This window comes from Pseudophryne corroboree, chromosome 7 (assembly GCF_028390025.1).
Source record: "Pseudophryne corroboree isolate aPseCor3 chromosome 7, aPseCor3.hap2, whole genome shotgun sequence".
Lineage (NCBI taxonomy): Eukaryota > Metazoa > Chordata > Amphibia > Anura > Myobatrachidae > Pseudophryne > Pseudophryne corroboree.
Window position 1 is genome coordinate 98,683,065 of NC_086450.1, and position 25,841 is coordinate 98,708,905.

Here is a 25,841-nt window from a genome sequence, read left to right on the forward strand (position 1 = left end):
ACACACTTAGGTGGTCATTCCGAGTTGATCGCTCGCAAGCAGTTTTTAGCAACCGTGCAAACTCTATGCCGCCTCCCACTGGGACTGTATGTTAGCTTAGCAGAAGTGCGAACGAAAGAATCGCAGAGCGGCTACAAATTTAATTTGTGCAGTTTTAGCATAGCTCCAAACCTACTCCTAGCTTGCGATCACTTCAGACTGTTTAGTTCCTGTTTTGACGTCACGAACACGCCCTGCGTTCAGCCAGCCACGCCTGCGTTTTTTCGAACACTCCCTGAAAACGGTCAGTTCACACCCAGTAACGCCCACTTCATGTCAATCACTCTGCGGCCAGCAGTGCGACTGAAAAGCGGCACAAGACCTTGTGTGAAACTACATTTTTCGTTGTACTTATACGTCGCGCGTGCGCATTGCGCCGCATGCGCAGAAGTGTTTTTTTGGCCTCATCGCTGCACAGCGAACGAAAGCAGCTAGCGATCAACTTGGAATGACCCCCTTAGAGTGGATGTTTAGTTATCAGAATATCCTCCGGCTGAGTGCAGCGGTAGCAGAGCGAGGCACCGTGCCCGAAGCATGTCTTTAAAAATTTACAACGCCAAACCTCTTACTTTATATGGAACCATAAACGCCCTCGCATTAGACTTAAATTACTTCAGCATCCCTCTAGAGAAGGTGGTTTGGGCATCCCGGACTTTAGAAAATACTTATATGCTGCGCAGCTCTCTCAATGTGTACAATGGTGCAATAAAGGTGGAACGGGTAAAGTCTGGGTGAGGATTGAGATTGAAGAGGTAGGTTTTGCCACGTTGTCCTCTTTATTGTGGCTTCATAGGAGTCAGCGCCCTCGTGCAGTCCTCTCTCATCCCGTGGTGTCCCGCTCGTTAGCTATATGGGACTTGGCAAATAGACAGTTTAATTTGGCCCCACATCCGTCTCCCCTGATTCCATTATTTCATAACCTGGCCTTCCCCCCTGGTATGTGTAGGTCCTCTTTTACTAACTGGCGCTTGAGCAACATATCCTATAATTACGATATTACTCCTGATGTTTCCTTTCCTCAGTTCGCAGATTTTCGTGATGGAACGGTAATTCCAACCACGGATTTCTTTCGCTACCTGCAAATTAGACACTTCCACTCCACAATCACCTCAACTCTCCTAAACAGAACAATATCCTCTTTCGAATATATAAGCTGGAAACATTCCAATACTAAGGACTTAATCTCTGACATCTATGCCTTGCTAAGCGACGATTCTACCCCGGCCCGAGCTCCTCATGAACTGGCAAGGGAAAAGGATCTGGGACATGTTATAGATAATGAGGACTGGGTTGACATTTGGGATAATGCCACTTCCAGCTCAATGTGTGTCAAAATCAAAGAAAATATTTATAAACTGCTCTACCGCTGGTACTATCCTCTCGTTTACATACTATGTTCCCTGATGCCTTGGATAGGTGCTGGAGGGGGTGTTCAGATGTAGGCTCTTTTTTACACATCAGGTGGTCAAGCCCTAAAATTTGTAAAATTTGGCATGAGCTTATTACTCTGCTCTCACACCTATTCGAGACCTCTATTTCTCCTGATCCCCAGTATTTTCTGCACCCCTTGACTCTCCCTAACCTTAATCGACACCAAAATAAACTGTTTCGGCAAGTAGTTTCTGCTATGACGTGCCAAATAGCAATAGACTGGAAAAGCCTCACTCCCTCCCCATGCTGGTGATAATCTTCCGGATTTGGTATGTGCACAAAATGGAATATATGACTGTTATACGTAACTCCTCTAAACTATTTGATAAAGTTTGGTCTCCCTGGCTATCCTTCCAACAGGCTTCCTCCCCATTTGTACCCTGATAAACTAAAAACGATACCTCTCAACCTCTCAAGTCTGGAGGCCACCCCTCTGCTTCTATCTCCCTTTCCTGTTCCTTCAACTTGACTTGTTCTTTTTCCTTCTTCTCCCTGCTTCTTTCCTTTGTCTCTCTGACTGTTCTTTCTTCCAATCTCTGTTTCCAGTTCTCTTCAACGGATTGCTACACCGTCGCCGTGAGACACCCTTCTTGCTACTTTAAATTTTAAAATTGGATCCAACCTGTTGATGTTATACTTTATCACAGTTTTATCTGTAATCTAACTGACCAGGTCTCTTGGTATATTTTGTCTGCTGTTATATTTTTGTGATCCTCCCAATAAAAATAAGAATTTACTTACCGATAATTCTATTTCTCATAGTCCGTAGTGGATGCTGGGGACTCCGAAAGGACCATGGGGAATAGCGGCTCCGCAGGAGACTGGGCACAAAGTAAAAGCTTTAGGACTAGCTGGTGTGCACTGGCTCCTCCCCCTATGACCCTCCTCCAAGCCTCAGTTAGGATACTGTGCCCGGACGAGCGTACACAATAAGGAAGGATTTTGAATCCCGGGTAAGACTCATTACCAGCCACACCAATCACACCGTACAACTTGTGATCTGAACCCAGTTAACAGCATGATAACAGAAGGAGCCTCTGAAAAGATGGCTCACAACAACAATAACCCGATTTTTGTAACAATAACTATGTACAAGTAATGCAGACAATCCGCACTTGGGATGGGCGCCCAGCATCCACTACGGACTATGAGAAATAGAATTATCGGTAAGTAAATTCTTATTTTCTCTAACGTCCTAGTGGATGCTGGGGACTCCGAAAGGACCATGGGGATTATACCAAAGCTCCCAAACGGGCGGGAGAGTGCGGATGACTCTGCAGCACCGAATGAGAGAACTCCAGGTCCTCCTCAGCCAGGGTATCAAATTTGTAGAATTTAGCAAACGTGTTTGCCCCTGACCAAGTAGCTGCTCGGCAAAGTTGTAAAGCCGAGACCCCTCGGGCAGCCGCCCAAGATGAGCCCACTTTCCGTGTGGAATGGGCTTTTACAGATTTTGGCTGTGGCAGGCCTGCCACAGAATGTGCAAGCTGAATTGTACTGCAAATCCAACGAGCAATCGTCTGCTTAGAAGCAGGAGCACCCAGCTTGTTGGGTGCATACAGGATAAACAGCGAGTCAGATTTTCTGACTCCAGCCGTCCTGGAAACATATATTTTCAGGGCCCTGACTACGTCCAGCAACTTGGAATCCTCCAAGTCCCTAGTAGCCGCAGGCACCACAATAGGTTGGTTTAAGTGAAATGCTGAAAACACCTTAGGGAGAAATTGAGGACGAGTCCTCAATTCCGCCCTGTCCGAATGGAAAATCAGATAAGGGCTTTTACAGGATAAAGCCGCCAATTCTGACACGCGCCTGGCCCAGGCCAGGGCTAACAGCATGACCACTTTCCATGTGAGATATTTTAACTCCACAGATTTAAGTGGTTCAAACCAATGTGACTTTTGGAATCCAAAAAAAAAAAACTACATTGAGATCCCAAGTGCCACTGGAGGCACAAAAGGAGGCTGTATATGCAGTACCCCTTTTACAAACGTCTGAACTTCAGGGACTGAAGTTAGTTCTTTTTGGAAGAAAATTGACAGGGCCGAAATTTGAACCTTAATGGACCCCAATTTCAGGCCCATAGACACTCCTGTTTGCAGGAAATGTAGGAATCGACCCAGTCGAATTTCCACCGTCGGGCCTTACTGGCCTCGCACCACGCAACATATTTTCGCCAATTGCGGTGATAATGTTTTTGCGGTTACATCCTTCCTGGCTTTGATCAGGATAGGGATGACTTCATCCGGAATGCCCTTTTTCCTTCAGGATCCGGCGTTCAACCGCCATGCCGTCAAACGCAGCAGCGGTAAGTCTTGGAACAGACAGGGTCCTTGCTGGAGCAGGTCCCTTCTTAGAGGTAGAGGCCACGGATCCTCCGTGAGCATCTCTTGAAGTTCCGGTTACCAAGTCCTTCTTGGCCAATCCGGAGCCACGAATATAGTGCTTACTCCTCACCATCTTATCAATCTCAGTACCTTGGGTATGAGAGGCAGAGGAGGAAACACATACCCTGACTGGTACACCTACGGTGTTACCAGAGCGTCTACAGCTATTGCCTGAGGGTCCCTGGACCTGGCGCAATACCTGTCGAGTTTTTCCCAACGGTTTATAATCCTGTGGAAGACTTCTGGGTGAAGTCCCCACTCTCCCCGGGTGGAGGTCGTGCTGAGGAAGTCTGCTTCCCAGTTGTCCACTCCCGGAATGAATACTGCTGACAGTGCTATCACATGATTTTCCGCCCAGCGAAGAATCCTTGCAGCTTCTGTCATTGCCCTTCTGCTTCTTGTGCCACCCTGTCTGTTTACGTGGGTGACTGCCGTGATGTTGTCCGACTGGATCAACACCGGCTGTCCTTGAAGCAAAGGTCTTGCTAAGCTTAGAGCATTGTAAATGTCCCTTAGCTTCAGGATATTTATGTGAAGTGATGTCTCCAGGCTTGACCATAAGTCCTGGATATTCCTTCCCTGTGTGACTGCTCCCCAGCCTCGCAGGCTGGCATCCGTGGTTACCAGGACCCAGTCCTGAATGCCGAATCTGCGGCCCTCTAGAAGATGAGCACTCTGCAACCACCACAGGAGGGACACCCTTGTCCTTGGTGACAGGGTTATCCGCTGATGCATCTGAAGATGCGACCCGGACCATTTGTCCAGCAGGTCCCACTGGAAAGTTCTTGCGTGGAATCTGCCAAATGGGATTGCTTCGTAGGAAGCCCCCATTTTACCCAGAACCCTTGTGCATTGATGCACTGAGACTTGGCTCGGTTTGAGGAGGTTCCTGACTAGCTCGGATAACTCCCTGGCTTTCTCCTCCGGGAGAAACACCTTTTTCTGGACTGTGTCCAGGATCATCCCTAGGAACAGAAGACACGTCGACGGAACCAGCTGCGATTTTGGAATATTGAGAATCCAATCGTGCTGCCGCAACACTATCTGAGATAGTGCTACACCGACCTCCAACTGTTCCCTGGATCTTACCCTTATCAGGGAATCGTCCAAGTAAGGGATAACTAAAATTCCCTTCCTTCGAAGGAACATCATCATTTCGGCCATTACCTTGGTAAAGACCCGGGGTGCCGTGGGCCATCCCTACGGCAGCGTCTGAACTGATAGTGACAGTTCTGTACCATAAACCTGAGGTACCCTTGGTGAGAAGGGTAAATTTTGACATGAAGGTAAGCATCCTTGATGTCCCGAGACATCATGTAGTCCCCTTCTTCCAGGTTCGCAATCACTGCTCTGAGTGACTCAATCTTGAATTTGAACCTCTGTATGTAAGTGTTCAAAGATTTTAGAATCGGTCTCACCGAGCCGTCTGGCTTCGGTACCACAATAGTGTGGAATAATACCCCGTTCCCTGTTGCAGGAGGGGTACCTTGATTATCACCTGCTGGGAATACAGCTTGTGAATGGCTTCCAAAACTGCCTCCCTGTCCGAGGGAGACGTCGGTAAAGTCGACTTTTGGAAACGGCGAGGGGGAGACGTCTCGAATTCCAATATGTACCCCTGAGATATTACCTGAAGGATCCAGGGGTCTACTTGCGAGTGAGCCCACTGCGCACTGAAATTCATTGAGAACGGGCCCCCACCGTGCCTGAGCTTGTAAAGTCCTAGCGTCATACTGAGGGCTTGGCAGAGGCTGGAAAGGGTATCTGTTCCTGGGAACTGGCTGATCTCTGCAGCCTTTTTCCTCTCCCTCTGTCACGAGCAGAAAAGAGGAACCTTTTGTCCGCTTGCCAACAAAGGACTGCGCCTGATAATACGGCGTCTTATTTTGAGAGGCGACCTGGGGTACAAACGTGGATTTCCCAGCTGTTGCCGTGGCCACCAGGTCTAAAAGACCGACCCCAAATGTCCCCTTTCAAAGGCAATACTTCCAAATGACGTTTGGAATCCGCATCACCTGACCATTTTACTGGTAGAATTGGACAACGCACTTATACTTGATGCCAGTCGGCAATTATTCCGCTGTGCATCATGCATATATAGAAATGCATCTTTTAAATGCTCTATAGGCAATAATATACTATCCTTATCTAGGATATCAATATTTCCAGTCAGGGAATCCGACCATGCCAACCCAGCACTGCACCTCCAGGCTGAGGCGATAGCTGGTCGCAGTATAACACCAGTATGTGTGTAAATACCTTTTTTTGGATACCCTCCTGCTTTCTATCAGCAGGATCCTTAAGGGCGGCCATCTCATGAGAGGGTAGAGCCCTTGTTCTTACAAGCGTGTGAGCGCCTTATCCCCCCTAGGGGGTGTTTCCCAATGCATCCTAACCTCTGGCGGGAAAGGGTATGCAGCCAATACTTTTTAAGAAATTATTAATTGTTATCGGGGGGAAACCCACGCATCATCACACATTTTATTTCTCAGATTCAGAAAACTACAGGTAGTTTTTCCCTCACCGAACATAATACCCCTTTTTTTGGTGGTACTCGTATTATCAGAAATGTATAAAACATTTTCCATTGTCTCAATCATGTAACGTGTGGCCCTACTGGAAATCACGGTTGTCTCTTCACCGTCGACACAGGAGTCAGTATCCGTGTCGGCGTCTGTATCTGCCATCTGCCTGACGGCCTATGAGACGTCTGGACAGGCACAAGCTGAGTAGCCGGCTGTCTCATGTCAACCACTGTTTTTTTATATAGAGCTGACACTGTCACGTAATTTTCAACAGTACATCCACTCAGGTGTCGACCCCCTAGGGGGTGACATCACTGTTACAGACACTCTGCTCCGCCTCCACATCATTTTCCTCCTCATACATGTCGACACACACGTACCGACACCCAGCACACACACAGGGAATGCTCTGATAGAGGACAGGACCCACTTAGCCCTTTGGGGAGACAGAGGGAGAGTTTGCCAGCACACACCAGAGCGCTATATATGTATAGGGACAACCTTACAATAAGTGTCTATCCCTTATAGCTGCTTATATCTGTTATTTTGCCAAATAAGTGCCCCCCTCTCTTTTTTACCCTGTTTCTGTAGTTGCAGGATGCAGGGGAGATTCTGGGAGCCTTCCTACCAGCGGAGCTGTGTGGGAAAAATGGCGCTGTGTGCTGAGGAGATAGGCCCCGTCCCCTTCACGGCGGGCTCTTCTCCCGCTTTTTACTGGAAAACTGGCAGGGGTTAAATACATCCATATAGCCCAGGAGCTATATGTGATGTATTTTTCGCCAACTAAGGTAAATTCATTGCTTCCCAGGACGCCCCCCCCCAGCGTCCTGCACCCTCAGTGACCGGAGTGTGAAGTGTGCTGAGAGCAATGGCGCACAGCTGCAGTGCTGTGCGCTACCTTATGAAGACAGGAAAGTCTTCTGCCGCCGATTTATGGACCTCTTCTTGCTTCAGCATCTGTAAGGGGGCCGGCGGCGCGGCTCCGGGACCCATCCATGGCTGGGCCTGTGATCGTCCCTCTGGAGCTAATGTCCAGTAGCCTAAGAAACCCAATCCACTCTGCATGCAGGTGAGTTCGTTTCTCTCCCCTAAGTCCCTCGATGCAGTGAGCCTGTTGCCAGCAGGTCTCACTGAAAATAAAAAACCTATTTAAACTTTTACTCTAAGCAGCTCAGGAGAGCCACCTAGATTGCACCCTTCTCGTTCGGGCACAAAATCTAACTGAGGCTTGGAGCAGGGTCATAGGGGGAGGAGCCAGTGCACACCAGCTAGTCCTAAAGCTTTTACTTTGTGCCCAGTCTCCTGCGGAGCCGCTATTCCCCATGGTCCTTTCGGAGTCCCCAGCATCCACTAGGACGTTAGAGAAATTGTGTTTAAGAAAAGAAAAGAAAAGGCCTGATTCAGAGGTCCACACAAAGGCTTGCGCTGCTGCAAGTCAGACGCTGTCATCTGTATAGAGATGCCCACTGTCTGCGTCTCATATCCACCACTCAACGTACAAAGTGGAAGTATCGGATTTCTGAGCAAGTCTATGCTGTCTCAGATTAAGGTGGGTACACACTAGTAGATATATCTGCAGATCAATTGATCTGCAGATATATCTATGGACGGATCGGGCAGTGTGTTGAGCATACACACTGCCCGATCCGTCGGGGACTGACGTCATGAACTGGGCGGGCGTGTACACCCGCCCGCCCAGTTCAGCTGTCAATCACCGCCGGCCGCAGCAGCATGTGTACGGGCGGTCGGTACACACACAGCGACGCGCCAATATATCAGTAGATATATTGGCCGACGGCTGTGCTGCGGGGCAGACGCAATACGTCTGTGAATGACGGAGGTCACAGACGTATGGGCCGTACACACTGGCCGACGGACCCGCAATATATCTTGAACGGCCGATATATCGGCCAGTGTGTACGGGCCTTAAGACGCCTCGACCTCCCCTGAATTTGCAGTGCAACATCTAAACATGTCCATAAACCGGTCCAGACACGCCTGCATTTTATAACCACCTCTCACAAAACCTGGCTACCTGCAAATAAATCCTCTATGTGACCTCTGTCACAAGACCATCATGGAACAAGCACAGTGTAAAAAAAATGCTCCATTGCGTCTGGCATTGACGTTGTGTCCACCTCTGGCTCTGGCCCAAAATTACTTTACGGTATTGCTATACCATGTACTAACTTCTCCACAAATTATTTTGCCATGTTGAATAAATTGTGACACAGTAACGTTTCTCAATACTTTTATGAAGGGGGAATTTCAGTCAAAGGCAGAATCCATCCACAACGCCATAGGTTAAGACTTACTTTATTAAATTAAATGTGGCTAGCCCTTTTTCACAGTATTCAAATCGAATTACTCTATAAATCCTCTTCCCATAAACTATAGTCTACCAAGAAAAGGCCCCAAACCCATTATCTTTCCTACTTTGAATTTCTGTAACTATAAAGCAATAAATGTATTTAAATAAAATAAAAACGTTGCCACTGGATAAGCATCTCACAATACAGTAATCTGGAGGCTAGTAATGGCAAGAGAAATGTATTATATACTTAATGGTGGATTATTTGTGTCTGTAGAAGCGTGGTCAGTATTTGGAGGTCACAAAAGTCTAGATATGATTACAAAAGTAAATGTTTTTGCTTGGAGACCCATCCTAAACTGTAGTAATAAAAAAGGGGTCTCTCACTAGTTATATAGTCACATTTTACAAACTTATACCCCTTTTCCACTGTAGCACGGGTCGCAGCCGTGTCGCCTGACACGGCTGCAAACCATGCTACAGCCCCCTATTCCATAAGCGCTCACCAACCCGGCATACTGCAAGTACTGGAGGATTAGGTTTAGGCTGCATGGAGGGTTAGGCACCACTGGGGAATTAGGGTTAGGCTGTGGTGGTGGTGGTGGTGGTGGGGGTTAGGTTTAGATAGCAGCCAGGGAGGGTTAGGGTACTTACCTATAAAGGTGTCGGGATTATGCACATCGGGATGCTGCTGTCGGTATTGAGACCACCGGTATCCCGACAGGTGGTCAAAAAACAAATGATCTGACACCTTCAGTATTTTTATTCCAAAACATTTTTCTTTCTTTTCAAAAATGTAGCACATTTCACTTTTTTTTTTTTTTTTTTTTTTAAGATATCAAGGTACAAAGCTTTAACATCACATTTACATGAGTATGTAAAACTCTATTCTACAAGGTGGGGATAAAACAAACAAAAAACCCTAATATATATCACTTATTAGTATTACTAAATTTCCAGCAGGTTCACTTGACCAGTCTGTAAATGTCATGACCCGAATGATCTCTGAATTGTAACCTCTACTATAACACAAAGGACCCCAGATTTATTGCTGAGCTATTCTAATAAGATTGCAGTAGGCATGTAAACAATGATTGTGCTGTTGATTGATTAGACACAGCAAATCTGTTCAGCATGATCATCAATGGTGGAACTATGGTAGTGGTGAAAGACAGGTCCTAACAAAACTCATCCACAGTAGCTATGGTATGTTAGACAAGCCTGTGTCTCCATCAACATGGCAGTTGTTTCATAATGCAATACTGAATATGTTAACCCTTATAACAGATAAAAAGGATTAGATTTACTACATAGCGGCTCTTGCAAACCAGTTTTAGCTATGCATATGTCAAACTGTAATAATATTAAAAAAAACACCTTGCCTGGCATCTAATATTATTACTTCATTAAATGTTGAGGTCAAAACCGATGAGAATCAACAGCTTGCAAACGCCCGACAAATAACTGCACAAATTAAACTTGCTCAACCTAACCCAACTTTCAGAGGCTCAAGTCCACTAAAAGGCAACATTCTGTTTATAGAATTTTTGTTTGTAAAAAATATATTTTCAATAACAGTCTACCTTGCACTTTATAGCCATTACAGGAAAAAAAAATCGGTGAGCGGATCGCTCACCCGTCCTTCATCCTTTGGGATCCAACATTCACTCCCACCAGGGCTGTGGAGTCGGATTTGGAGACAATTTAGGTGGAGTCAGTAATAAACTTCTAAAAGCAATATACTGTAGAACTGTACAAGCGGAAAAAAATCGCTGCATAGTGAAGTTCAAATCATAGTCTAGATGGATATAGATGTTTGCCATTTATGGCAAAGTCAGAAAGTAGTAAAATAGAGTAGTTGGAGTAGGTCTGGTGTACCGACTCCACTGCTCTTCACTCTGTATTCTCAAAACTTGCCCCAATCAGCTTTCCATTTCCATCATCTCTTCCACCCATCTGATGTGGAATAAATTGTTCAGCACTATCATCTGTTATTTGATCTTTGTTCCTGAAGTTTAATTATGACCCTGTGTTATCTATTTCTTGTTTCCTTAATCTGAGGAACCATCTCTAAACTTTAATTTGCAGCAATTCAATTGTTTATGTGCGCCTGATCTCCCATCTAAAGTGATGGGAGATCGGGGGAGAATGTTACTCAATTGGTTTTTTTTTTTTTTGGTTTTTTTTAATGTGCCGATTGTACCCTGCAGTGCTGGGTTTAGCCACACAAAATGGCTAAACGCGGCCACAGTGCTGGGTGCGATGCGGAAAGTGCTGCTTCAATGCCCAAATGGTTCACTTTTCGCAGCACGGGCGACTGAAAGCAGAAATGCTGACGCCGCCAGCTGTTCGCGCTCGGAGCATCAACTGAATTGCTCCATCAGGTACACGGCACTGAAAGCCACCGGTGCAAACATTCGAATTTCCCCTGTCTGCCCAACCAGTAAATAAAACTGTAAATATAAAATGCTGCAATGTATGGCCAGATGGCGTTTCTTGCACTCCATTACTGACGACACATGAGAATCCTCCAGAAATTAGCAAACGTTGCTGCAATTAGGTATTACACTTGTCTGTAGCTCGGATATACACACCACAGACCCTATTCATTGGCCTGATTTGTATCAATTTTTTCGACAATCCTTTGAAAATTATAAACGAAGGAATCTAAAAAAAATAAAAAAATAAAACAATGTTCTTTGTTAAGTTTCCATTAACCTGGGAGTAGGGGTATCTGGTTTGAAAAGAACTAGATACTTGTGTACATCAATTATAGTTGTAATTTGACAGTAAGCTACAGAAAAGTGTATTTAGTAAAGTCTAGAAATAAAAACAAAAAATGACAACAACAAAAACTGCGGCACTTCACACACTCCAGCTTGTAATTTACCTAAATATGTGGAAATCCACAGAACATTCCACAATATATAACAGCTATCTATAGATATCAACCTGGCACCGTAAAAGAATTATGAAAAGCACATCCAAATTGTTTGAATACTTTTAATTTAAAATGTTCTTAGCAAACAATTTAGTCTTTCACAAGAGATACTAATTGTCAAGAGGGAAGAAGCTGGTAGAATAAGGAGATGAATGAGAGCTTTGTACAGCCGAGATGGCAGTCAATGGTGAAAACACATGATGGCTTGAAGAGACAGGCGACAGTGGGAAGTGATGGATTGGAGGCCAGGTACAGTCATTTCAAAGCACTGGCTTGGAACGATGCCCCCTCCCTTATAACTAAGGATAAGGAGCATCTCTGACCCCAAAAGATCTTTTCGGAGACAGGAAAAACCAGACAGTTTAAATCTTATATTTTGATCTTATTTTATGTATCGTATATAGCAAAACACAAGACCTGAGTTATTTTCCCAAAGGGGAACAACACTTCCATGCAGTTGCTATAGTGATATAATTAATTTGCTAGGTACACCAGTAACATCAGCATATAATTAAACTTCTAATGGTATGTCTCGTTTAGTGGACAGAACAATTCTTGATCAAGTTTAAGCTGTCTATATACAGACATGGCCGCTCAGACATGTTGCAGGTTACATTTATTGGTTGGATGTCCGCTTGCAGCAATTAACCTATGGCCTGCCTTACATGCATTAGTGTCTTATTAGTGGTTCAAACTGTGCATTTTACCCAACTGATTCCAACCAAATTGATTTTGTTTGAAATTATAGCTTTGTGGGACATACATGCAATGTAAGGGAATCCCATCTGTCAAAATACAGACGCCGGAATCCCGACACGGATCAGAATGGCGGCACCGGGAACCCGAATAGGATCACAATGCCGGCGCCATCATCACAGTCAATGGACTGCTGGACCGACGGAGAGGTACACAGCCGGGGGGGTAGTACGGTTAGGCTTAGACTGTGGGAAGGGTGGTTAGATTTAGGCTGCGGGGAGGGGGGTTAGATTGAGGTTAGGCACCCCCTTCCCCCCAGTAGCATTGGGGTTAGGTTGCGGCAGGGAAGCAGTGGAAGGTTAGCTTTAGTGACCACTGGGAAGTGTTAGGGTTAGGCTTCGGGGTGTAGGTTTAGGCTGCAGGAAGGGAGGGTTAGAGGAAGTTAGTAAGAATAGTTTCACGACTCCTGTCGGGATTCTACCAATTGGGATGTCGCGACCGGCATTTCAGCCCTAACCCAATGGAAACCATTGCCCATTTTGTATGTCTGGCACAGCCAGGGGTGTAGCGAGGGTGACTCCGGAGGAGCACGAGCTCCGGGCGCCGAAAAAGTTAGAGGGAGCGCCGCCGCCTGCTCACCCCCACTGTACAGGCAGACACAGAGCAGGAGGAGGAGAAGCAGAGGGGTGCACACTGACTCGGTCTTGCAGACTAGGTAGTGAACAGGGCAGGTCAGAGGTGATAGCAGGAGACACAGTCGGCACATGCCGGAACTCTGCCACCCTCTTTATACTGTATGTCTCACTGTCTGCTTGTAACTGTGCAGCAGGTTACTTCTGTCCTGCTACACCACTCTCTGCTGTAGCATCTCTTTCTGCCCTGGCTGCTGCAACACCTCTTTCTGCTTCGGCCGTTGCAGCACCCCTTTCTGCCCCAGCTGCTACAGCACCTCTCTCTACATTGATGCTACAGCACCTTTCTCTGCCTCAGCTGCTGCTACAGCACCTCATTCTGCATTAGAAGCTGCAGAGAAACATGCATAAGCGGCTCTATTGTGGCATAACCTCCCCTACATTTTTGTGGCGTGCCTTCAACACGCACTGTCCCTGTTTTGCTCATGAGGGGAGCCCAAAAGAAACTTCCACCCTGAGCTCCACAAGGTCTAGAACCGGCCCTGTCACCAATGTAGGCTTTTTCTATTTTTTTCTTTTGAAATGTAACATGCCCCCAATTCAGTACAAGGGAGGAGGCGCCAAAACATACCCTTGCTCCGGTCACCATGGCACCTAGCTACACCTCTGGGCACAGCAACACATACAACCAGTCACTGACAGGCTGAAAGAAAACATCTGAGTGACTGATGACTACTTACCTGAATATGCTTAAAACTTTACATCACAAAGGATCTATGGAAATCTTTTACCACTATTTCTTTGTTAGTCAAAAAAGTTAATACAAATCCTAGTTCAGAGTATGAATAAATAACAGCTATTTTAGATTTTAGAACTTTTTTTGTTGTATTTTTAGAATGAATAGGCTAATTGAGGACCTGGTGGGAGGTGTATCAAAGCCTTCTGAAGAGTATAGATGTGAAGAAGTTGCCCATAGATACCAATCACCTTACAGTTAGCATGTATCAAGTGTAACCTTATCTTATCTCTTGATATAAATCACCAGTGCCTCCACCCAAGCTAATTGTTATTTTGGCTTGCCTGGGAAAGCCCTGCTATTTAAATATGTGTGTTAATTAACCTATACACATTTACAAAACTAATCACCTTAGTATAATAACATGTATAATACCTGTACTTCTTTTCTTCTTTCTTAGGATCAGACAATCACCACAATAACTTTATGGTAAGTATAATTTTATATAAGATATATATATTTTTAGGTATACTCAAATTACATACATATATAATTACTAATTGACAATATTCCTCTATCTAAACAACAATGCATATAATACTCAATGACAAATATTTTGTTCTCTAATTGAGTTACCCGGGTACTCTTAGTCTTTAATTGCGCAGTTGGGGCCCAATGAGTGTAATTTATCCTGTTGGATAAGTGTCAGTAATTAATCCTCCTGCATTGCAAAGGATTGAAGATTACCAATACTTTGTATCCTGAAGCTTAAACTTATTATTTAGTTATTTATAGTGGTCTATACAGTCTCCTCACTATAATAAATTCTTTCTGTAGAATATAATGCCTCTAATATCCTTGCTTTCCTTTTCTTGTATTCCCAGTGATGAATCTCTCTCTACTATGTAGCTAACAGATGGTAAGTATATTATTGTATACTTAATTGTTTATTATTGCTCGTCTGTAGATGAAGTCTCTTTACCAGTGTGAATATAAATATATACTATCAATATCTCCATTTCCAAAGTATGTTGTGTTTTAGTTAACTGGAACAAATAGTCTATTCTCTCCTGCAATTTCCTTTATCTGCTGTAGAGCTTATAACTCAACTGTAGTTAACTGTAAGTCGAACTAAGATTCCTTTACAATAAATACTTTGTTTTTCTTGCAGTAGTGTGTCTCCCTTTGCTGCTACTTTGTTTGTATTGCCACATATTTTGTAATTGTATCCATTCTGACTAGACTAGCTGGTTGCTTTTGAATGAATTATAAATCCTGTGCTGTCTGCAGTTAAATCATCTTCAGCAGCGTTATACAGTATGTCTCTAGGGCTAGTCAGTTATAGATTTGAGCTGAATACACTGAGATATATATATATTATACCGCTGTATGATTGTTAGAGTTCCTACTGGAAAGTGACTAAACTAGGCAGTATGCAAAGCTGATGGTAAATACATAGTCATTATAGCTGCCTGAACTGAAATATGTTCATATAGTAGTGTAACTGGTGAATAGGTGCACAGCAGGTATAATTTTTACAGACCTTAGATGCCTTCCGTAAGTGCCTCCTGACACTTACTATTATTCAGGTAGATAGCCTCACCCCAATGGCTTCTCATTGGTGGGCAGTGGATTCAGCTATAGCTTATTTAGTAGATGAGTGCTGGACAATCGCCGCTGCTTACACCGGTCCCAGCTATCACCGGCTCTCCTTATCTTCACGGCTCTGACTAGCCGCACGTCTCCGCTTCTTCACGGCTCCTGATAGCCGCGCCGGTATCCGCTCCCCCGGCTCTCCTTGTCTTCACGGCTCTTGCTAGCCGCGCCGGTCTCTGCTCTCACCGGCTCTCCTTGTATTCACGGCTCTGGCTAGCCGCACGTCACCGCTTCTTCACGGCTCCTGATAGCCGCGCCGGTATCCGCTCCCCCGGCTCTCCTTGTCTTCACGGCTCTTGCTAGCCGCGCCGGTCTCTGCTCTCACCGGCTCTCCTTGTCTTCACGGCTCTGGCTAGCCGCACGTCACCGCTTCTTCACGGCTCCTGATAGCCGCGCCGGTATCCGCTCCCCCGGCTCTCCTATCTTCACAGCTCTTGCTAGCCGCGCCGGTCCCTGCTCTCACCGGCTCTCCTTGTCTGGCTGCGCTACCCTGACTTCCCGGCCGCCGCTGTAATGTTTACAGCTTGTTACAGCTCTTAGCGGCCACCGGAGAGACCTAGGTACCAGCACGGCAAGGGGGATCTGCAGACTGACTGACCGCCGGCGGGGAGCACCTTTATACACTACTTCTAGCAGCGCGTGGGGACCATTCCTTTGCACACGGCCTCCCTTACCTGCGCGAGGTGGCCACCACCTCTTTGCACACGGCCTCCTTTTTACCTGCGCGAGGTGACCCTTCTGCACACGGTACCATCTACCTGCACGAGGTGGGGAAACAAACCCCTCATACTTGACAGCTATATTATTTACCCTGCGCATCATTAGTGCTCAGCCCTGCAACTACAGCACACACAACAGTCTCCACTGTCTTTTATATTATATTGCTACACCTCTCACTCCCTTTAGTATACCCCGCACAATAAATATACTTGAGAAACCCCTTACTTTATATAAATTTATATATATATATACACATACTTCATTATGGTCAACATTAAATATATTTTATATTTCTTAAATAATGTTATACATATTACATATACATACATATATCCATACAAATGAAAATTAATTATAACCCTGTTACATTCTCCCCCTGGTAATCCATTAATTTTAATATAACCGGATTACCACCCTTAACTTTAGTTTTAATCTTAACAAGGATAGTAATATGCACAATATGGCCACACATCAATCATATTATGGTGCACTACCCTTGGTACAATACTAGGTACTCCCAGTTCATTATAAGTGAGCATGGATGGAGGTTGACATATTCTCCTAGGCCGTTCCATAACTTGCTCCCCTATGCTTTCATTATATACAGCAGAACTGTAATCAGATCCTTCTGATGGCATATTTAATTCCAATGCTCCCAGAGTATCATTACTATCTTGCCCAAATTGTCCAATATTATCTTCAAAGTTTTCTCCAGAGAGGAATCCAATGGGATCATTGGTATTCTGCTCCTGAATAAACTCCTTAGGGTCAACATCTCTAATACCTTCATCTTTAAAATAGCATCCTTGCCCTGTAAATTCATCCTCTGACCCTTCTGTATCATGAGCCTCAATATTTTGCTCATATCCATTCTCTATGGTCCCCATATCGGAACTTGTCTTAAGATCAATTCTATACTTATTTAAACGAACTTCACGTCCTATTGGGAGTAAGTGTTGTCTATGGAAAGTTAATACAATTTCATCTCCATTTTCTGGCTTAATCTTATATACAGGTAGCCCAGGAAACTTTTCTATTATTATGAAGGGATCTTCTCTCCATCTGTTACTTATTTTAAATTTTCTAGGAGTCCCAAGTTGTTTCAATAATACTCTATCCCCAGGAGCCAAGACCTGATCGCGTACTTTCCTATCATAATGACTTTTATTTTTTATTTCTAGTTTAGTAGTAGTTTCATTAGCTAAGTCATACGCTTCTTTTAAGTCTTTTCTTAGTTTCTTAATATATTTAAGATGAGAAATAGCGGGTTTGTCACTATAAGATATTCCCATACACACGTCTATGGGAAGTCTAGCCTCTCGCCCAAACATCAAAGCATATGGAGAATATCCTGTAGCCTCATTTCGTGTGCAGTTATAAGCATGTATTAAACGATCAATATGCCTTTTCCAATGGTTTTTATCAAATGGGTTTAGGGTCCCTAACATATTCAACAAGGTTCTGTTAAACCTTTCAGGCTGAGGATTTCCCTGAGGATGATAAGGGGTGGTTCGTGATTTAGTGATCCCACAAATCATACAGAGTTCCTTAATCAGCTTACTCTCAAACTCTCTCCCTTGATCAGAATGTAATCGGTTAGGTAAACCATAATGAACAAAATATTTGTCCCATAGAGTATTGGCTACAGTATAAGCTTTCTGATTTGGTGTAACGTATGCTTGGGCGTATCTGGTAAAGTGATCTGTAATTATTAATATGTGGCATTTCTTTCCGGGTTCTACTTCTAATGTTAAAAAATCCATACAGACTAAATCCATAGGACCATTACTCTTAAAGTTTACTAACGGGGCAGATTGACTACTTACAGTTTTTCGTACTATACAATTTCCACAATTTTGGCAATATTCTTCTACCTCTCTCCTCATGCCAGGCCAATAAAACCTATCATATATTAGATTTAAGGTCTTATCATTTCCTAAATGGCCATGGTCATCATGTAATGCTTTCATTACCACAGATCGATATATCTTTGGTAATACTAGTTGGTATTTTTTTTTTTTACTCCTTTCAATTACCCGGTATAACAATCCATTGATTATCAATAGATGTTTCCTTTGTTTTTCCAATAACCGTACTCCCTCAGAAGCATTAGACACTACAGGGTCACCATTTTTGTTACTTTTATTTCTTGTTATTTCAGATATGATAAATCCAATGTCTGGATCTTTCCTCTGATCTGCCTGTATCTGGGTCTTCCTAAGTTTTGGCAACCCTTCTAATTCTAAATGACTCAACCAACAGTATGATAAAGGCAGAGCTTTTTCAGTGGCACCCAATGAACTTAATGATTCTCCTGGGGTCATTTCTTTAATCTGAATATGATGGCACATCCCCCTCACTTCCCCAGCAGGTACTTCAATCCATTCATTAATAGCAACACAATTATTTTGATTAGGTATTCGGGATAATGAGTCAGCATCGATATTATTGACTCCGGGCCTATATCTTAAAGAAAAGTTATATAGAGCCAAAGCGGCAAGCCATCTGTGTCCTGTTGCATCTAATTTTGCAGTTGTAAGGATATATGTTAAAGGATTGTTATCTGTGTGAATCTCAAATGTTACTCCATATAAATATTCATGAAATTTTTCCACCACACACCACTTTAAAGCTAAAAATTCCAATTTGTGTGTGGGGTAATTTCTCTCACTAACAGATAACCCCCTACTAGTAAAGGACACAGGCCTTAACTCTTCTTGATGTTTTTGATACAGTACTCCCCCAATACCTTCTTGTGAAGCATCTATATGAAGTACATATGGGAGTGAAGGGTTTGCATAAGCTAAAACTGGAGCCCTAGTTAGCTTTGTTTTTAAAGTCTGAAATGCCATTTCACATTCCTGAGTCCACCGATTTCCAAAAGGTTCATTAGGTTTAAACCAACACTTAGGGGTTATTTTGGTTTCTTTTCCCCGATTATTAGGTGGATATCCTTTTGTCAAATCTGTAAGAGGTTTTGAAATCTTTGAATAATTTGGAATGAATCTGCGGTAGTACCCGCAAAAGCCTAAAAAAGATCTGAGTTCTTTTAACTTATTAGGCTTAGGCCAATTTACTACAGCTTCAACCTTTGCAGGGTCAGTGGCAATTCCCTCTCTATTTACAATGTGTCCTAAATATTTCACTGAGGATTGGCATAACTGACATTTGTCAATAGACAACTTCAATCCCCCTTCAATTAATCTATCTAAAACTTTAATAAGACGGGTATTATGCTCTTGAAGGGAACTCCCAAAAATAATGATGTCGTCTAAATAGACAATGACCTCTCTATAGTTCATATCCCCAATTACTTTATCCATTGTCCTCTGGAATGTAGCTGGGGCTCCCTTAATTCCCTGGGGCATTTTTAGGAATTCGAAAAAACCCAAAGGGCAAATAAATGCGGTTTTATCTCTATCTTCAGGGCGCATGGGGATCTGGTAGAATCCATTCCGTAAGTCTAATACCGAAAACCATACACTTCCTTGCAAGCAGTCAAATGCTTCTTCAATTTTAGGAACTGTGTACTGGTCTGGAATAGTTCTTGCATTAAGGGTCCTGTAATCTACGCACATACGAATTTTCCCATTTTTCTTTTTAGCAATTACAATTGGAGAAGCATAAGGACTACGGGATTCTATTATAATTTGATTCTCTAATAATCCTTTTAAATGTAATCGGACATCTTCAAAATCTGCAGGAGCTATCCTGCGAGATCTTTCACGAAAAGGACTGGTATCTGTGAGTTCTATTATATGTTCTACTCCTTTTGCCTCTCCTAAATCCCATTCATCAGATGAAAAAGCCTTCCTCCTAATACCCAATTCACTTATCAATGAATCTTTGTCCTCTTTTATAATATCGCTATTTTGAAAACAAACTTCAAATTGACCCTTCTCCACCTCAAACTTATCTCTCGGTTGAATTACCCAAGCCTGTCCTGCTTCAGTAATCTGTTCCTTCCTATGCATATCCTGACACCATTTTGATAATTCACTGTACAAATGGGTATTAGTACCTATAATTACAGGAAGTTCATTCCTGCCCCCTTGGATCTCAGGACAAATTAGTGCAATAAAAGGGACCTGCAATGGCTTTCCAGGGATTTCTTTATCAAATTCGAGAGTAACTTGCACATATCCTAAGTAAGGATATTTGTTTACACTTAAACCCCAAATTATTAATCCATTAAGGGGTTGTATTTTCACATCTGATATGTGTTCATTATACCAGGATTCAAAAATAATCGACACTTGAGACCCACTGTCTAATAATACTTTACATTTATTCCCATTAATGGACGCAGAGACTATTGGTGTAGGACCCATCAGACCTTCTGGTATTTTCCCATTCCACCAGGAATTCCCCATAGCGCAGTAGCTGACTTCTAGGGGGACTGTGAGGGGTTCACAGTCCTCCCTCTCCCGTTTCCCTGCCCAGAGAGATTGTGGCTATTTAATGCTGTATTATTATCACTAACTCTTTGCGAAAAGTACCCCGTATCATCAGTGCATTCATAGGCCCTATGCCCTGACCTACCACATTTGAAACATCCTCGGCCTCGATTATTATAATTACTCCCCCTTCCCCTTACGGATATATTATCGTTTGTCCTTGATGAGAGACTGGAATTACTATTGGTTTGTAAAACCATAAACTGTTCTAGTTTTTTATTTTGTTCCTCTATCATTTTCAGTATTTTTTCTTCAAATGGATTCACTTCCACCATAGGTTGTATTACTTTTACTTTTTTTATAGTTTTCTCTCTCATTTCAATTAATGCCTCCTCTTGCTTTACCTCTTTTAACAGATCATTAAAAGTGGGAGGAGTCTTTCTTATCCCTGAACATCTTAACATTTGAGCCACAAAGTCAGTAGTCAAAGCTCCTCTAAGGAGCTGCTTTATCCTATTTCCATCCACTTCCTCTCTAGTTATACCTCCTTTATCAACTATTTTATACAAGAGTTTATCTATCCTAATCAAATAAGCACTAAATTTCTCCCCAGGTTCTTGGAAAGTATGATGGAATCTAGAGGTCAAATCTCCCACATCCTCTAACGTGCCATATGCATAATCCAAAGCTTCAAAATAAGTTTCTAATGTGGCTTGCGAATGGCTTCTTCTAGCTGCCTGAATAATCCCCATGGCTGGCCCCCTTAAACTCTCTACTACTCTTTGCCTTTTTATTTGATCAGGACATTGCCACTCCTCAGCTTGCTGAACAGCAGCTTCTTTCCATGCTTCATACGTTTCTTCCCCAAGTGGCACAGGCACTATTCCTGAAAATATTCTTAACCTCCTGTAGCTTCCCTCATAGTGCCATCTCTCTAACTGTGTGACCACTCTATCTACCATGGTCTCAAACTGCCCTCCATTTACATTAGCACCATCCCCCTGGGTATTGCTGCTCTCATTAACCCTCTCTGGGTTTTCAGCAGATGCTGAGATATGAGCACTAACTATTTCTTCCTCACTACTTTTAGGCCATATAATGCGCCACAATCTTCCAATTTCTCCCCCAGCTACAATCATTGTGGGTATCAACCTGGCATCTAACTCTTTTTCTGTTTCTATCAAAATAGCCACAACTCTCCCAGAATCCTCTCTCCATTTATCTATGATTTGCGGTTTATTTACTCCATACAATCTGTCTAAAGTCTCTAATACCACATCATCATGAATGTCAGAAAAATTTCCCCCTACTCCCATACATTTTTTTAAGTTTGTTCCTCTCTGTATACACCAATTGTATAACTCTTCTTCTGAAATCCTCTCCATTATAGTGTCCTGAATATTCGTCCAGCAGTGCCTCCAAAATGTAACCTTATCTTATCTCTTGATATAAATCACCAGTGCCTCCACCCAAGCTAATTGTTATTTTGGCTTGCCTGGGAAAGCCCTGCTATTTAAATATGTGTGTTAATTAACCTATACACATTTACAAAACTAATCACCTTAGTATAATAACATGTATAATACCTGTACTTCTTTTCTTCTTTCTTAGGATCAGACAATCACCACAATAACTTTATGGTAAGTATAATTTTATATAAGATATATATATTTTTAGGTATACTCAAATTACATACATATATAATTACTAATTGACAATATTCCTCTATCTAAACAACAATGCATATAATACTCAATGACAAATATTTTGTTCTCTAATTGAGTTACCCGGGTACTCTTAGTCTTTAATTGCGCAGTTGGGGCCCAATGAGTGTAATTTATCCTGTTGGATAAGTGTCAGTAATTAATCCTCCTGCATTGCAAAGGATTGAAGATTACCAATACTTTGTATCCTGAAGCTTAAACTTATTATTTAGTTATTTATAGTGGTCTATACAGTCTCCTCACTATAATAAATTCTTTCTGTAGAATATAATGCCTCTAATATCCTTGCTTTCCTTTTCTTGTATTCCCAGTGATGAATCTCTCTCTACTATGTAGCTAACAGATGGTAAGTATATTATTGTATACTTAATTGTTTATTATTGCTCGTCTGTAGATGAAGTCTCTTTACCAGTGTGAATATAAATATATACTATCAATATCTCCATTTCCAAAGTATGTTGTGTTTTAGTTAACTGGAACAAATAGTCTATTCTCTCCTGCAATTTCCTTTATCTGCTGTAGAGCTTATAACTCAACTGTAGTTAACTGTAAGTCGAACTAAGATTCCTTTACAATAAATACTTTGTTTTTCTTGCAGTAGTGTGTCTCCCTTTGCTGCTACTTTGTTTGTATTGCCACATATTTTGTAATTGTATCCATTCTGACTAGACTAGCTGGTTGCTTTTGAATGAATTATAAATCCTGTGCTGTCTGCAGTTAAATCATCTTCAGCAGCGTTATACAGTATGTCTCTAGGGCTAGTCAGTTATAGATTTGAGCTGAATACACTGAGATATATATATATTATACCGCTGTATGATTGTTAGAGTTCCTACTGGAAAGTGACTAAACTAGGCAGTATGCAAAGCTGATGGTAAATACATAGTCATTATAGCTGCCTGAACTGAAATATGTTCATATAGTAGTGTAACTGGTGAATAGGTGCACAGCAGGTATAATTTTTACAGACCTTAGATGCCTTCCGTAAGTGCCTCCTGACACTTACTATTATTCAGGTAGATAGCCTCACCCCAATGGCTTCTCATTGGTGGGCAGTGGATTCAGCTATAGCTTATTTAGTAGATGAGTGCTGGACAATCGCCGCTGCTTACACCGGTCCCAGCTATCACCGGCTCTCCTTATCTTCACGGCTCTGACTAGCCGCACGTCTCCGCTTCTTCACGGCTCCTGATAGCCGCGCCGGTATCCGCTCCCCCGGCTCTCCTTGTCTTCACGGCTCTTGCTAGCCGCGCCGGTCTCTGCTCTCACCGGCTCTCCTTGTATTCACGGCTCTGGCTAGCCGCACGTCACCGCTTCTTCACGGCTCCTGATAGCCGCGCCGGTATCCGCTCCCCCGGCTCTCCTTGTCTTCACGGCTCTTGCTAGCCGCGCCGGTCTCTGCTCTCACCGGCTCTCCTTGTCTTCACGGCTCTGGCTAGCCGCACGTCACCGCTTCTTCACGGCTCCTGATAGCCGCGCCGGTATCCGCTCCCCCGGCTCTCCTATCTTCACAGCTCTTGCTAGCCGCGCCGGTCCCTGCTCTCACCGGCTCTCCTTGTCTGGCTGCGCTACCCTGACTTCCCGGCCGCCGCTGTAATGTTTACAGCTTGTTACAGCTCTTAGCGGCCACCGGAGAGACCTAGGTACCAGCACGGCAAGGGGGATCTGCAGACTGACTGACCGCCGGCGGGGAGCACCTTTATACACTACTTCTAGCAGCGCGTGGGGACCATTCCTTTGCACACGGCCTCCCTTACCTGCGCGAGGTGGCCACCACCTCTTTGCACACGGCCTCCTTTTTACCTGCGCGAGGTGACCCTTCTGCACACGGTACCATCTACCTGCACGAGGTGGGGAAACAAACCCCTCATACTTGACAGCTATATTATTTACCCTGCGCATCATTAGTGCTCAGCCCTGCAACTACAGCACACACAACAGTCTCCACTGTCTTTTATATTATATTGCTACACCTCTCACTCCCTTTAGTATACCCCGCACAATAAATATACTTGAGAAACCCCTTACTTTATATAAATTTATATATATATATACACATACTTCATTATGGTCAACATTAAATATATTTTATATTTCTTAAATAATGTTATACATATTACATATACATACATATATCCATACAAATGAAAATTAATTATAACCCTGTTACACAAGTACATTCTGTAAAATTATAGGTAGAATCTGATTGGTTGCTTTTCAACTTTTACACTTCTCCATTCTTTAGCAGACATGATACGCTTGAACGATTGGTGAATCTGGCTAGGTACTTCTCTACAGCAGCTTCTCATGACATTTTATGTATCCCCACATCGTAGTGTAGTAGGTGACAGCAGCATGGGGTAACTGATCATTATATCACAGTGTAGTAGGTGACAACAGCATGGGGTAACTGATCATTATATCACAGTGTAGTGGGTGACGGCAGCATGGGGTTACTGATAATTATATCACAGTGTAGTAGGTGACAGCAGCATGGGGTAACTGATAATTATATCACAGTGTAGTAGGTGACAGCAGCATGGGGTAACTGATAATTATATCACAGTGTAGTAGGTGACAGCAGCATGGGGTAACTGATAATTATATCACAGTGTAGTAGGTGACGGCAGCATGGGGTAACTGATAATTATATCACAGTGTAGTAGGTGACGGCAGCATGGGGTAACTGATCATTATATCACAGTGTAGTAGGTGACAGCAGCATGGGGTAACTGATAATTATATCACAGTGTAGTAGGTGACAGTAGCATGGGGTAACTGATAATTATATCACAGTGTAGTAGGTGACAGCAGCATGGGGTAACTGATAATTATATCACAGTGTAGTGGGTGACAGCAGCATGGGGTAACTGATAATTATGTCACAGTGTAGTAGGTGACAGTAGCATGGGGTAACTGATAATTATATCACAGTGTAGTGGGTGACAGCAGCATGGGGTAACTGATAATTATATCACAGTGTAGTAGGTGACAGTAGCATGGGGTAACTGATAATTATATCACAGTGTAGTGGGTGACAGCAGCATGGGGTAACTGATAATTATATCACAGTGTAATAGGTGACAGTAGCATGGGGTAACTGATAATTATATCACAGTGTAATAGGTGACAGCAGCATGGGGTAACTGATAATTATATCACAGTGTAGTAGGTGACAGCAGCATGGGGTAACTGATCATTATATCACAGTGTAGTGGGTGACAGCAGCATGGGGTAACTGATAATTATATCACAGTGTAGTAGGTGACAGCAGCATGGAGTAACTGATAATTATATCACAGTGTAGTAGGTGACAGCAGCATGGAGTAACTGATAATTATATCACAGTGTAGTAGGTGACAGCAGCATGGGGTAACTGATAATTATATCACAGTGTAGTAGGTGACAGCAGCATGGGGTTACTGATAATTATATCACAGTGTAGTAGGTGACAGCAGCATGGGGTAACTGATAATTATATCACAGTGTAGTAGGTGACAGCAGCATGGGGTAACTGATAATTATATCACAGTGTAGTAGGTGACAGCAGCATGGGGTAACTGATAATTATATCACAGTGTAGTAGGTGACAGCAGCATGGGGTAACTGATAATTATATCACAGTGTAGTAGGTGACAGCAGCATG

The 25,841-nt window shown here is 43.2% G+C and overlaps 1 protein-coding gene and 1 long non-coding RNA gene across 6 annotated transcripts in view; one reads left to right on the forward strand and one right to left on the reverse strand.

The window, feature by feature from the left end:
* METAP1D (methionyl aminopeptidase type 1D, mitochondrial) overlaps positions 1-25,841 on the reverse strand; it is a 451,273-nt gene that overhangs the window by 411,711 nt on the left and 13,721 nt on the right. The window lies entirely within an intron of this gene.
* The window catches only part of LOC134944690 (uncharacterized), a 156,980-nt gene that overhangs the window by 14,347 nt on the left and 116,792 nt on the right, over positions 1-25,841 (forward strand). Inside the window, exon 3 of the long non-coding RNA XR_010181923.1 lies at positions 12,383-12,539. This is a non-coding gene — a long non-coding RNA (uncharacterized LOC134944690). The remainder of the gene's footprint in view (positions 1-12,382; positions 12,540-25,841) is intronic.